The sequence below is a fragment of the Onychomys torridus genome, chromosome 3, assembly GCF_903995425.1.
Source record: "Onychomys torridus chromosome 3, mOncTor1.1, whole genome shotgun sequence".
In the NCBI taxonomy this organism is placed as follows: Eukaryota; Metazoa; Chordata; class Mammalia; order Rodentia; family Cricetidae; genus Onychomys; species Onychomys torridus.
Genome location: NC_050445.1, coordinates 109,197,156 through 109,212,133, shown reverse-complemented (window position 1 = coordinate 109,212,133; position 14,978 = coordinate 109,197,156). Strand labels below are relative to the sequence as shown.

The 14,978-nt window shown below is 49.8% G+C and overlaps 1 long non-coding RNA gene across 1 annotated transcript in view; it reads right to left on the bottom strand.

Annotated features, from left to right (window-relative positions):
* Nucleotides 1–318: 318 nt before the first annotated feature.
* Nucleotides 319–14,978, bottom strand: part of LOC118580483 — a 95,984-nt gene continuing 81,324 nt past the window's right edge. Inside the window, exons 3-4 of the long non-coding RNA XR_004944536.1 lie at nucleotides 1,773–1,908; nucleotides 319–519 (exon numbers count right to left, since the gene is read on the bottom strand). This is a non-coding gene — a long non-coding RNA (uncharacterized LOC118580483). The remainder of the gene's footprint in view (nucleotides 520–1,772; nucleotides 1,909–14,978) is intronic.

Below are 14,978 nucleotides of genomic sequence, written 5' to 3'. Positions count from 1 at the left end.
TTAACCTCTTAGCTATAGACCACCTTGCCCACTCCTCCCAGCTCTATTCAGTCCTGCAATTATCCACCACCCTTCCTGAGAGCAAACAGAAGGTCTTCTGGAAGCTGGCACCATCCCAAGGAAAAAAAAATTCCTTTATTTCTTCTCATACCTGCTCCATGGTGGCTTTTGTATAGTCATGTAGTTATGGGTTTTCATGCTGTTCCCTTCCAGGCCTAGTACTCCCCCAGAGAAGCAGTCTGCTCTATGAGGCCCTGTGTCATTGGTGACCAACAGACGGCTGGACACAGTCAACAGAAGTGACTGGGTGCCAGTGAGTGAATGACTGCAAACAAAGACATCTGCTTTATTTGTTTTCGGTCAGTAGCACATACTGTTTCTCAAGCATGGTGGCCCCATGCTCAGAGGCATATGGGTACCCAGCTGGGAGCTGCAGGGTACAGGGGCCATGGCCTGGGGTCTGTGGTCCTATGATGGGTCCCTTCTTCAAGGCTCCAGGAAGGATGCTGCTCCTCAGCCCTTCAAAGAGAATAGCCAGAGTTCAGCAGAGCTCTCTTCTGTCCCAATGGTGGCCCAGGCCAGGGCTGCAAGAGGCAACAGCCCCATGCTTTCCAGGTTCCTGGAGACTGCATGGGACAGTGGCCATTCCCCGGGAGCATGACTGGCTACTAGTCAGTTAGCTGGCCTGGGCCCTGGACTGGGTCTCTCCTCATTGCCCAGCAGGACAAAGGACTTAACATTCTGCAGTAATAATAGCCAGCACCACCTCTTTATCTCCAGAGGCCCAGTTCCCTTCTCCACTCTCACAGTGGCATGCCTAGCCCCCACCCTGGTACAGTGCAGCCTCACCCACTTCTGCTCTGTGTAAGCAAGGGCCTCCCTGTTCTCTATGTTAACAACTAGGGGTTTTCTAAGAGAGCTACCAGGAGAGTGCACCTGTGCAATCGGGTTCACGCTATAGGGAGCTCTGCATACCTACAGGCTACAGCTTTGTACCTGGAGGGGCCTCAGGTGTCCTGAGCTGTCCCAGGAATGCCTCTGTCATCTAAGTGCTTAGGAAGCTTATCTTTTCTGAGGGTCCTTCACTCCTATCTCACCTTTGCCAGGGACTATGTTCAGTGAGCTGGCAGAGGGCATGAGTTTTTTCAGCCAGTATGCCTTAGTTATAGGGAGCCCTGTGAGCCTAGTGCCAAGGCCTGTACTGTCCCAGACTGCATGCATGGTTTAGAGGTGGCTCGGGGGCTCAGCTGGCCTCTGATGCAGCCAGGAGCTCACTGAGGATTTGCTTTCCAGGAGCATTAGGTATAGGGCCAGGAAGGAGAATCTGAGCATGGAAGGTCCCAAGCCTCTTTTAGGCATGTGTAGTGACAGAGGCACATTGGAACTTCCTGCAATCTGTCCACCACCATCATCACATTTTTCATGTTTTCTCTTTGTGCAATGAAGGTACACTAGAGGGATACACCAAGGGGCACAGGGACTGAAAGTGGCCACTGACACAGGGTGGATGGAACAGGGCTCAGAGCTGCCGCTGAGGAGAGCTGGAGGTAGAGCAGGGGAGCCTCCTCTCAGTACACATGCTGAAAGGTGAGAAGTTACCACTGGCTCCAGAAAGGTGGACAGACTTCATAAGCCTAGCCAGGTAGAGCAGCACAGGGAATAGGTCCTGAGAGTAGTGAGGCATGGCTCTGAGCCAGGTGGTGGATAGGACATCTAAATGATGGGGCCCAGGCATAGACCGGTATATCCCATAACTAAGGCAGTGACCTCACCTTGCGGGCAGTGCTCACACAGTGCTGGTATGCCTTGACCAGGTCCGAACACAGAAGTACCTCATGCAGATGGTCACGGTAGCAGCGGAGGATCTGGGCCTGTAGGCTGGAACATACAGGCTCTACTCTGCGGGGCCTGGGGGGATGACAAGAGCAGATGGTTGGCATTAGAAGGCAAAGGAGGCAAGAGCTCACACTTAGTACCCAGAAAGAAGACACTAGGCTAAGCTCTGGATGTCCATCCACACTTCAGCTCACTCTACAAATAAGGAAGTGCAGGGGTCTGGTCCTATGGCCAATGGCCAATGCTAAACAGACTAGGGTCTAGGGCTGTATGATGGCTGGCTGCTGCCCTAAGTCCCCAGTGCCACCAGAATGTGTGAAGGGGCTGGTGGGCAGAGGCCTTAGCTAGAGGACACAACACTGGACAGTCTCCCAGCTGTCTGGGTCAGGCTCTGACCTGACACCATAGCCAGGTGACAGAAACACTATTTTCCCCACAAAACCCCTGTTCTAATCTTACCACAAGCACAAGTGAAGCAGGAAACCTATCCAAAGATAAAACAAAAATACGACCGGGTGGTGGTGGCACACACCTTTAATCCCAGCATTTGGGAGACAGAATCAGGTGGATCTCTGTGTGTTTGAGGCCAGCCTGGTCTACAGAGTGAGATCCAGGGCAGGCACCAAAACTACAAAGAGAAGCCCTGTCTCAAAAAACAAAACAAAACCAAAACCAAAAACCCCTCACTTCTTAGAGATAATTGTAGTAATGTTTTGAGGCACTTTACTATCTTTTCTTTCTTCCTTTATCAAAATAGTTTTAGAATCTACAACAAATGAATATGCTGACTTTCTATAACTATGATGCAAAACAAGTGATAAAAAGTAAACAATAGATTATACTGTTACAGGTGCCTCCCAGCCTCCCTGTGGCCACCTTTGAGCTGCAGACCACTTTCAGATGCCTTTTTCATTCCACTTAGGTCTCTTCCCCTCTGCCGCCTTCACTCAGTGTCCCCACCACTCACACACACATAGTACACATACTCTCATGCACCTCCCACATACTCCCTCATGTATGGCTGCCCCTCATTCATTTCACACACTTATTTTCCTAAGCTCCCATAGTCACCCACTCCTATGCACTCATTCTCACGCACCTAACACACCCACACACTCCCACACATCCATTCTCTCACACTCTCCTCCTACCCCTCCCACAAACCTTCTTTAACACCTTTACTCAGGGGCCTGATCACACTTTCTCACGCCTCAACCCCCAGCAGCTCATAGAACAGCAGCACACTGGTGAAAGCAGACCCTATCACCTCTCCTGGCTATTTATTCTTCCCCACCTCCTTCTCCCACATGAAACTGTGGTATAGAGATATTCTATCATGTAGCCGATGTGTGGGGAGGGTCTATTTATTGACAATGTGGTGGCACCATCCACCCCTCATCTTTCCAGTGGGTTTGTAACAGCTGTGGTGGACTTGCAGTGACACCTGACAGTTATAAAGCTGCAGCAAGCCACTCCCTACATTCCTTGGCAATAAAAAGGATGGCTATTCTGCAAGCTGTGTTCCAGGCTGGCCTGCTGTTCTGCACCTCTGAATTTAGAGTGTCAGCCATTCAGCAGACACTAGAGAAGGTAGTGCTGTCATCAAAATAACTCAAGCAAGTCAAAGCCATCAGTTAAGAAGAGTCAGCGGCAGAGTCATCAGGGGCTTAGGAAGTAAGTCAGCATGTCTCATGCCCAGGCCAGTGGTCTGGGTGGACACTTCTAGCACTGCCATTTACTCCATAATGCTGCCTGGTGTGGTGGTACTGTATTCCTCGAAATATTGTGCACCCTAGTAAACTTATCTGGGGTCAGAGACAGAACAGCCACAATATTAAACATAGAGGATAGGCAGTGGTAACACACGCCTTTAATCCTAGTATTCCAGAGGCAGAAATCCATCTGTTCAAGGATACAGCCAAGCATGGTGACTCACGCCTTTAATCCCAGGGAGTGATGGTAGAAAACAGAAAGGTATATAAGGCGTGAGGACCAGAAACTAGAAGCATTTGGCTGGTTAAGCTTTTAGGCTTTGGAGCATCACAGTTCAGCTGAGATCCATTCAGATGAGGACACAGAAGCTTCCAGTCTGAGGAAACAGGATCAGCTAAGGAACTGGCAAGGTGAGATAGCTGTGGCTTGTTCTGCTTCTTTGATCTTCCAGCATTCACCCCAACTGGCCTCAGATTTGTTTTTATTAATAAGAACTCTTTAAGATTCATGCTACAGCCTGGGTCCTTCCTTCTTCCTGAACCAGCCCCAGACCACAGTCATCATGTGCTATCCTCTCTGTAGGCATAGTGCCTCCTTTAATCAGGCCTGACTCTTCCTAGAAACCTCACTCATCAAGTCCACCTTTCTCTGCTGGCAGAGTCTGGTCATGGCCTATCCTTAGGATATATGCCAGTGAAGGAGTGAAAGCCCATGTTTGGCTGAGACAGTAATGGTCTGAACAAATTAGGAAGTTTGCAACAGAAGTGGGCAGGCTGGCTGGGCTGCTGTGGCAAGCTGCCAGGCCACAGGGGAGAAAACATATTTAAAGGGTAAAAGCCCCCTTATTCTCATAGTTATGCTCAATGCTGCCCAGGGGAGCCTCAACCTAACAAGCTTCAGTGAGGTCACCTGGGGTCTTTGCCTCTGCATTGACATCCAATTCTCAGACACACAAGGGAGGGAGAGGTGCCTTTTGGATGTGGTCTCTTTCTCTTAAGCCTCTGGAGACCCCCTTGCCAGCTTTTACCTGCTGTATGGAGGAGGCCCTGTGGGTACTGTGGGGCTACCTCCTTCATAACTTTCCAAGTGCTTGTGGAATGACTGCTTTGTACTTTTGGAATAAAGACATCCAGTCATGGGCCTTTCGGAGTTGTATGGCCTTGGAGAACAGAGTTTTTAGTGGCATCCTGTCTCAGACAAGTGTTCTCTACAAGCACCACTCTGAGGTCCCCCAGAAGCTCCCTGAAATCCCAGCTTGCACCCCTATCCCACTGTCTCCCCTCCTGGCTCTGTTCTGTGGCTCACACCTGGGAAGGTGCAGCTGTCTTCCCTGCATCGTGGTGCCTTTGACAGCCAACTATATTTGGTGGCCTGTATTGCTGTCCCCATGCCAGGTCTTATGTTCCTTAAACACAGCCTGTCACCTGCCTAGGACTCCAGGGCACAAGTTCAATCTTAGAGCACACTTCCCTTCCCTGTGTGATCTCTGAATATGGTCAACAGGTACCAGACAGATACCAGGCGCTATCTCAGCTCTAAGTGCTGTGAGGCTTACTGTCTTTATTAAGAAAGGCTCCTGGGCCCAGCCTCAACCTCACATCCATACACTTATGACAGAGCCACTAATAGCTTAGGCTGAGCTGCAAGTGGGCAGAGGAGTGGCTTCACCACTAGCCCCTTTCCTCATGGCCACTAGAGCTGCCCACCTTGCTGATGGCTGCTCTCTTGGCTTCAAGTGCCAATAGGAGGGGGGTCTGTGAGCTGAAAGCAAACTTCAGAGAACACACAGTGGGTTCCTAGGCAGGGAGAAACTGGGTTGTGTGAAATCTACCTCCTGGACAGCACTGCCACTGCTGAGGCCACAGGACCTCTCCACAGGGACTTCAGCCCAGCAGGAGCACACAAGGGCAGGCAAATGTCAATGGACATTTTACACACTGTGCACAGAAGGCACTGAGGGGAGGCAATGCTCCTGAAGTGAGCCTCTCTCTGAAGTAGGGTAGGGCGAGCCAGGTCAGACCATTTGGAAGCAGGTGTTGGGTGGCTTCACCCCATTCAAGGTGACCTGTTTTACCCCGAGTGGCTAGAAAAAGCTCCAAAGGATAACAACAATCTTGTGAATGGGTGTCAGCTTAGGTAGTTGTGGAAGCCCTGCTCAGCTTACCTAGGGCACACAGTCTCAGTACATATTCAGTAAATGAAAAGTCCTATAGCAAGAATGGCACAACAATCAGGTTGCCAGCAGCCACAGAAGTGGACAGCAGAAGCCAGGCAGTTTTCTGTTTCTGTAGTGCACAGTTATATTTCTGCTTAGCTTACATCAATATGAATCCCACATATCTGCCACAATAGAAGCTGGTGCTCAAAGTGGGTGGCCTGGGAAGGAGTAAGCCCTGATACCTTCTGCACCTAGAGGTCCGGGGCTTGAGTTTCTTTCACTGTCCACACCCTTCCTGGGCTTTGGGACATGACCTTATTTGGCCACAGTGTGGCTATGGATACCCTTAGTAAAGACAGGTAACAGAGAAGTAGAATGAACCAGACCCAGGGGTAATCTAGTTCACACTCCAATGAGAAGTAAAATGACAGCGACAGACACATGAGACGGTTGTGTGAGGACAGAGGTGGAGACTGTACTACACTTCACCAGCCAAGGAGGGCAGGGGCTACCAGGAGTATCTTGCAGCTCCCACACTGGATGAGAGGGCCAGGAACTGCTCACACCTTGCACCTGGACTCTGAACCTCTAAAACTGAGAGAATGCCCAAGCCTTGGAAGGCCTCAATAGGAGGCAGTGTGGACGTGGTGGAGTGGAGGATGGCACCAGCTTTTGAGCTATCAAGTACCTACTGTGCATGTACTAGGATGGACACCAGGCTCAGCAAAATCTTGACCCCAACCTTGTGAGGCAGTGTCCTCACTAGTTTCATGTCAACTTGACACAAGCTAGTCTTTTTGGAATAGAGGATTGTAATTGAGAAAATGATCTCACTAAATTATCCTGTGGGCAAACCTGTTGCACATTTTCTTGATTGATGATCGATATGGGAGGGCCCAGCTCACTGTAGGTGATACCATCTCTGGGCTGGTGGTCTTGGGTTCTATAAGAAAGCAGGCTGAGCAAGCCACGAGGAGCAAGCCAGTAAGCAGCACCCTATGGCCTCTGCATTAGCTCCTACCTCCAGGTTTCTGTTCTCTTTGATTACTGACCTGACTTCCTTCAATGATGAATAGTGATGTAGAAGTACAAGCAACCCCAGGCACTCAGCAAATGTACTCACTCATAGGAGGATACTAGATGTAAAACAAAGATGACTAGATTGCTACTCAACTCCAGGGAGGCTACCTAGAAAATGGGACCATAGGAGAGACACAGGGATTGCCCAATGGCAGAGAAATGTATGAGAGCTACATAAACAACCTGGACGACAGTGGGAGTAATGAAGGGCAAGATTTGAGGGAAAGAGAGCTTAGGGGAGTGGGAGATCCCAGCTGGATCAAGAACAGAAAGGGAGAACAAGGAATAACAGACCATGATAAATGAAGACCACATGAGACCAGGAATAGGCAGAGTGCTAGAGAGGTCCCCAGAAATCCACAATGATACATTCTCTGTAGATTGCTGGCAATGGTCGAGAGAAAGCCTGATCTGACCTAGTCTGGTGATCAGATGGCCAAACACCCTAACAGTCAGTCGTCTTGGAACTCTCATCTAATAACTGATGGAAGTGGATGCAGAGATCCTTAGCCAGGCCCCAGGTGGAGCTCCAGGTGTCCAATTGTCAAGAAAGAGGAGGGACTGTAGGAGTGTGAATTGTTGAGCCCAAATTAGAAAAGCACAGGGGCAAATAGCCAGACAAATGGAAGCACAGGAATTATGAACCAAAGGCTATGGAGCCCCCAGCTGGAGCAGGCCCTCTGGATAAGTGAGACAATTAAATAGCTTGATCTGTTTGGGAGGCACCCAGGCAGTGGGACCGGGACCTGTCCTTGGTGCATGAGCTGGCTGTTTGGAACCTTGGGCTTACACAGGGACACTTTGCTCAGCCTGGAAGGAGGGGACTGGACCTGCCTGTACTGAATCCACCAGGTTTAAATGAATCCCCAGGGGACTCTTGGCCCTGGAGGAGATGGGAATGGAGGGGGGGGGGGTTAGGGGGAAGGTGGGGGCAAGGGCGGGAGGGGGGAGGACAGAGGGGCCCATGGCTGATGTGTAAAATTAAAACACAAATATAATAAATTTAAAAAAAGGAAAAAAAAAAAGAAGTACAAGCAAAATAAACTTTTTCCTCCCCAAGTTGCTCTTGATCATGGTATTTTACCACAGCTACAATAACCCCAACTGAGACAGACATCCTCTGTGCTTAGAGGTAAACGGACTGTGGTCATGAGCACAGTCAAGAGAAGGGGCAGAATCTCATGAGCAGTTCTACAAAGAGACACTTTGTTCCTTAAGCAGCCCACATTCTGAAAGACATCTGGGGTGAGGCACAGCCTAGGAAAAGGAGAAGGAAAGAAGATGCATCTATCCAGGTAAACAGCCTAGGAAGAAAAGCCAACTGACAGGGGAGTGCATGTAGGTAAGGTGTTTCCTATTCTGATTAACCAAACCCTGCTAGGGACTACTGTGTCCCTGACAATATATATCACTAAACTATAACATGTCCCTGAAATACAAACAACAGCTTTGTGAGCTGGGCATTACTACCTCATTCTGCACACAGGGACGAGTCTTAAAAAGCCTGAGTAATTTTCTCAAGGGCATTCAGCAGTACGACAGAGGCACGATAACAGCCTGGTGTGTCCATTTCCATAGCCTAATGTCTTCACTCAGCATATAGAAAATGTCACAAAATCCACAAGAAGAGACAATCAAGAGTATGAGACAGAAACAAAACAAAGCATAGGCTCATACCACAAGATATACAGGGCTTCTCAACGGGCCAGGAGACTTGCTGACTCCACATGGAAAAGGGTGTTGTAGGGAAGGCTTATAGGGGAAAGCAAAGTGGTAAGCCAAAGGACATGACAAGGTCAGAGTCAATGGGAGGCCAGAGAGGGCAGGATCTTCCCTGTTCCCATCCAAGGTCACCATGGGAACAGCATCTTCCCCTGCTGCCCCCTGCACTGCAGCCTCAGGAACAAGAGGAATTCCCAGAACAAATCCAGGGTGTTATCCTTCCCCCAGCTACCCCTCATGAGGTGTACACTGTACACGTGCTCACATGTAGCCCCAGTCCTTTGTGTCTCTCACTTATTTAATAAATGGAATCTCATCAACTTCTCCTTCTTCTATTATCACCGCTGACATCAATCTGATAATATTGGGCTGGTATGGAATCTGGCTATTATCTGTCCTCCTGATATTTAATTTCAAGGAAACATTGGTGGGGGACCTTGGAGCAGGCTTTTTATTAGAGTAGCAGCAACGATATTCCACATACACTAGACATTCATCTCCGTCAGGTCATGTCCAGCTGCTCAGAGGCAGCTTCTATTCCATCCTGCAGGTGCAGATACTGCTCAGACCGGCAGGTTGCAAGGGACTGGGTTAACTGGCTGCTATCGACCACGTGCCACTCAACCTGGGTAAGTGGGACCCAGGGGTCCATCATTGATCAACATGCCACTCGGGATCACTGCCAGTCTAATCTTCAGCTGCCCATCCCTCAGAGAACTAGAGCCTGGTAAGAGGCTCAGGGCTAAGTGGCGTGAAAAGCTGGGAAGGAAGGGGAGTATTACCTTTAGGGGTAAAAACAAAACACAGGGGCCTGCTTCCTGTCACTCAGGGGAAGGACTATATGAGTACTTCCCCGCCCTACTATATATGTGGAAGGGCAGGCCCTTTCAGGGTCTCAGAGGCTGGGAGGGAAACAGCAGGTTACTTAGTCTTTAATGTTTGAGGGTGACTATATTGGGACAGATGTCCCACAGTAGTCTCTGGCTGTAGTCTGAGGCTCTCAGGTATAATTCAGAAGCACCCTCAGTTGGGGCTAGAGAGATGGAGCAGTGGTTAAGAGAGCTTGATTCCTAGCACCCACATGGCTGCTTATAACCACCTATAAGTCCAGTTCCAGGATTCGACGCCCTCTCCAGGACCCCTCAAGGAAGGACCATTCCTAACTTTGCTCCCTTCTCACTGGGACCTTGATCATTTCTCATCTGGAAAAATCTGTCCTATCTTGGCTGGTTCATCATCTTGGCTGGTTCATCACATGCTCATCTGGTTTGCTCCTACCCAGCCATGCTGACACTAACTATAGAGGGGTCTTTCTAAAGCAAGGCTGTACTGCTGCTCTGAAGGACTGTGGCCAATCACTTGGGCCTATTTTTTGAGACCTGCTTTAGTCCTAGTGATGAGCCCCAGAACCCAAGGCCTAACCAGCTATGCCCAGATCAAGGTTCTTGCTAGAGCCACTCAGCTCCTGAGGTGCTTCAGTGAGAAAGTCCACAGTGCAGGCCCAGAAACTTCAAGTGTTTGCTTAGTGATGCTGAGTGTGACAGGTAATGACAGAGCCTCAGCCCTGTGCTCTGCCCCCAAGACAGGCAGGTGGCAACTTCTAGAGTGGATGTTGTCCACCTACCCACGAGTCTGAGACCCAGAGGCGTACTTAGGGTGGCATCCAGGCTTCTCCATGATGCAGCCTGGGTTTATTCTTTTCCTGCATGAAGACCCCAGCACAGTACCTCTTAGGGCATATGGAGGCATGCCAGAACCTTCCCCTGTGACTGTTGGGAGATCACCTAGGCTGTAGTAGGAAGCACTGTCTTCCACAAGGACCAGTGGGCCATCTTGTGCTGCAAGAACCTGGGGTTGTATATGGTATAGAGTTCCAAGGGTTCTGATATAGAAGCAGCTCACAGTAGCTTTTAGTGTCACACTGTGCCTGGCCCTATAGTGGCTTTCACTGTGTGAAGGCTATTCCAAGGAAGGAAGACAAGAGATAGGACTGTTGTTGGGAGCAGAGGGCACTAGAAGCCCTGGTGTAAGGGAGCCTTGGCATTTTGGGGTGGAGGTCATGCTCTGCAGGCTGGTTGACATGCAGATGCTACTGTTCTGCCATAAGAAGCTGGGGGAGCATGGCTGACTAGTGAGGTAGGAAGACCCTCTGTATGATGGAATGAGATCTGACCGGGACAGATACCTAGCAGGCAGGCCCACTTCAACCCCAGAGTCAAGCCACTGGCCAGCAGTTACCAGTATCTGCCAGTAAGAGAAATACTGTGAGGCCTAGATCAGTGCAAAGAGAAAGCCCATTCTTCAGGGCTCTGGCCCAGCAGCCTGAAGTGGACCCCAGAAGCAAGGAGAATCCCACTTTTAAGGGCCATAGCCTGATATCCTAAAGCCTGACATCCAGCAGCTCTGAGGGGCTCCTGGGAGCCACACATTTGGCTTATAGAGATGCAGGCTGGTTGAGCTTTTCAGATAATTTTGAGATGTCTAGTAGCTTCCCCGAGAGCTATCAGCTTCAGTGTTTGAGGCTGAGGTCTTCTGGGTCAGTACCCCTGACCTATGATGAGATCTCCCTTGACTTCCTGTCTTGCATCTCTCCTAATGGTCCTGTGAGCCTCTGAGTCCCACATTAAACTTCACACCCAGAATATCCATGAGATGGTCTGTAACACCAAATGAGGCATGACCAGGTTGTCTACTTTGTTTCCCCATCCCCCAACTCATCACTAGCACTGGCATCGTTCTAGACCCAGGGGCACCAATTCTTGCTTAAATGATATGCTGTCTATCTGCATGGCATACACACCTACTTGTGAATGGTGTATGTGCGGGTACTGGCTCTATGTGACCAGTGGAGCACCCTGGTAAACAGATGAGCCCACCTCAGCTCTAAGGGAGCCATTAAAGCATGAAGTAGAGACCCCACCCTGACCCCAGCAGCCAAAGCAGTTGAGCCTGCATAGAATCTGATGCAGTGCGCGCAGGTCTGTGTAGTGGAAGGAGGGTACCTGCTTTCATGGGGCTTGACCCTAAGCTGTCCCAGGCCAGTGACAATAGGAAGGAAGTGTCCCAGAAGCTCAAATGGTAGAGAATGAGACTGTGTTGGAGCTGGTAGATACTAAATCTCACAGAAACCTCTTCTCACCTCTCTATTCTGGCCACCTGAATTCAGGCCCCAGATCCTCAAAACTTCCTGGCTTCCAGATGCTGTCCTGATTTCTGCCTTCCACCCACCACCCACCACCCACTACCACTAACAGGGTGGAAGATCACTGGAGTACAAGGCAGCTCCCCAGCCTAGAACTGTTCACTGGTTCCTGCTGCCAGTTAGAGTTGAGAACCCTTAGTTTAGAAACTGCTGCTATCTTCTGAGCTCCAGTCCCCAGGGGGGCTCTGGCTGTTTTCTCTGCCTCCAGGTCTCCAGTCACCCAAAGCCTCTGGTCATCTAGTAGATTGGCAAACCTACCTATCTCCATGCTCCAGCCCCCCCTTTCTCTACAGAGAACTTCTTCTGAGGCTTTCCTGTGTTAGGAAGAGTTCTACAGATACAATGGAGGGCCTCCTGTAGCTTCTGCCAGCAGGAGTGACCCACTGAGTGCAGAGTTATCATGGACTGCACTTTTGGTTTTCTCTCTCTCAAACTCTCGGCATTGCTCATCTACTCCTAGCATCTGCCAGCACTGCACATAACAGCTGCTAAGTAAACGTGGTAGGAGAAAGCACGATGGGTCATTCTCTTAACATGTGCTATGCTCTCCTGTGTCTGCACCATAGCTCCCATGCTCCCCTCTCTAGAATACTTTCTCTATCCCACACATGCTTTTACAAGGATCCTGGTGACTGGCCGGTTCCTACTATCTCACTACTGCCTGCCCGTGAAAGCCTGCACTGGTCTCCTACCTCTCTGGATTTTTCTCACTGGGAGAAGCATTCTTGAATTCGTCTCTTCTGCTCTGCGGCCCTCACTGGGCTGCTGATGAGGGTCTCAGGCACTGCCTACCACCCATCTGAGCACCACACATGCATCCTGCAGTCTCTCTATTAAACAGGGTGCCTGGAAGGCAGGAACCATAATATATTACCTTTGTTTTTGCAGTTCTGCACAGAATACCTAGCAGAAAGCAGACATTCCATGTCTGAAATGGGCAAGGCATCAATAATTAGGAGGCACAGGGGCTCTACTTTGCACAGGCTCTAGATGCTGGGACTTGCATGGGCTCTACTTTTACATGGGCTGGCTGTGCCCTGCCCACTTTCTCTAGCAGTCAGTCGGTCAGTGTCTGTCCTAAGCCTTGCTCTCCTACCTTCTTTGGAGCTCTGTGTCCCTGCTGCTTAGCTCCCACCCTTCCTGAGCCTGGCAGCCTATGTCCTAGGTGATTCCTCCTCCTTTCTCCCAAGATCTGAGGATCCTCCCAAGGCTAGAGTCCGCTATATCCTCCTGTGTGAGACCTTCCAGCAGCAGGTACCCCTGCTGCCTTATGTGAAGTGTTCTGGAGCTCACCTGCAAGGCCTGGACCAACTGCACCCAGTAGAATCCAGAAGGTATTCCCCTGTTAGGGGTACTACTATATGATGAAACACTATAACCAAAAGCAAGTTGGGGAGGAAAGGGTTTATTTGGCTTACACTTCTACACTGTAGTCCATCATTGAAGGAAGTCAGGGAAGGAACCTGGGGGTGGGAGCTGATGCAGAGGCCATGGAAGGCACGGTGCCGCTTACTGGCTTACTCAGCCTACTTTTTTTTTTTTTTTTTTATAGAACCCAAGACCACCAGCCCAGGAATGCCACCACTCAGAATGGGCTGGGCTCTCTCCCATCAATCACTAATTAAGGCTTACAGGCTTTGTCTACAGCCTGCTCCCATGGAGGCATTTTCTCCTTTTAGAGGACTCTAGCTTCTGTCAAGTTGACAGAAAACTATCTAGCACAGAGAGTATCTGCATGATGGGACTTCCTCCACAGGCACCCATATCCACCCACACAACCAGTGTGTCTAGCTGGACCGCCCAGCCCTGAGCCCAAGTGCTGGGCAATCTCTGAGGTTTGCCACCCAAATGCAAGAGTGGATTTTCAGTGCCATATGCTCCTGACAGAACACTGCCATCTCACAAGACATAAGACAAGGAGGCAAGGACTGGGCTTGTGATGTTTAGACATACCTCCTTGTGGGTGGTTTAAAGCTGGTCTGCCTTGCAGGCACCCTCAACACAGCGAGACCCTTTCTCCTACTCTGATCTCTGGCAGCCTCGCTGTAAATTCACCAGAACCAGATTGACACCCCCCCCCCCCCACAATCTTGGGTTCCTAACTGCTATCAGCACTCTAGTCTTCCATACATAGACCCTGGGAATACTTTGAATTCTTTCAGTATCTCTTCCAGCCTGGCCATGTACACCTTGTCTTGACACCACCTGGGTGCCACCTATAATCTGTCCCCTCTAGATCAGTGGCCACATGCACCCACACCTTCTGCAGCCATCCTCAGTCTGTCTTAATGAAGTCCAATGTCAATCCATTCTCTCATGGTTTGTACCTTCGGTATTGAGTCTGAGAAGTTACATGTCCTTTAGACTCTCTCCTATTATCTTCTGGGAGTTTTGTGCACTGCATTTAGGTCTGTGATCCATTCAGAATTTATTTTTGTGAAATTCACTGTTTTAGGGATTGTGGAAGTGTTTACAGCTGACATCTTACCGATGAGTCCTGCCCCTCCCCCACCACTTTTACCTGAATACATGTAGACACTGAGGCTGCATGGAAACACCTGGATTGAGCTGTGTGTTTTCCAGGAAGACACCTGGACACTGGGCCTGCTCCACCATGAGGAGACAGCAGGGTGACAGACAGTTCACTCTCTGTCCTGTGATTCAAGAGGGGCCAAAGGGGATCCTCTCCAGAGCCTTCCTTCCCCTGAACCTCAGGTATCACTCAGGGCAAAAGGAGCTATAGCCATATGTTCTTAGTGCAGAAAGTACCCCAAAACAATCTTATCCTCTAGGGCCTGATCGACTTTGAACCAGAGTTGACTTCCCTCAATATGGTCACAAGGCTGGCCATAAGCTATGGGGGTTCAGAAGAACCCATGACACATTGACCTCTGGAGAGGAAACTAATCATCACCAGCCATATGATGATCACAATGGGGCTCTGGCTGTTTTCTGAAACTGTCAACCTGGAGTCCTTGAAGGATTCTGGGATAGTCCAGAAACAGAAGACAAGGCCTTTCCCTTCAATCTAACCCTTAGCATGAGGAGGAGAAGTGGAGTGCTGATAGAAAGGGCACCATGAGAATACTAGTGGTGTGCTGTGAAGAGGAGAGAGGGGAAGTGAAGGTGGTGGGTGAAAAGGCAGCCCAAGGGCTTGGGAGAGGGCTTCTGCTGAGTGCAGAAGTTCACTGGCTGAGAAAGCTCCTATGCTGAGGACAGTAAGGCCTTTTAATCATGGAAAGGGCTAACAACTCTCAGGTGTTGGGA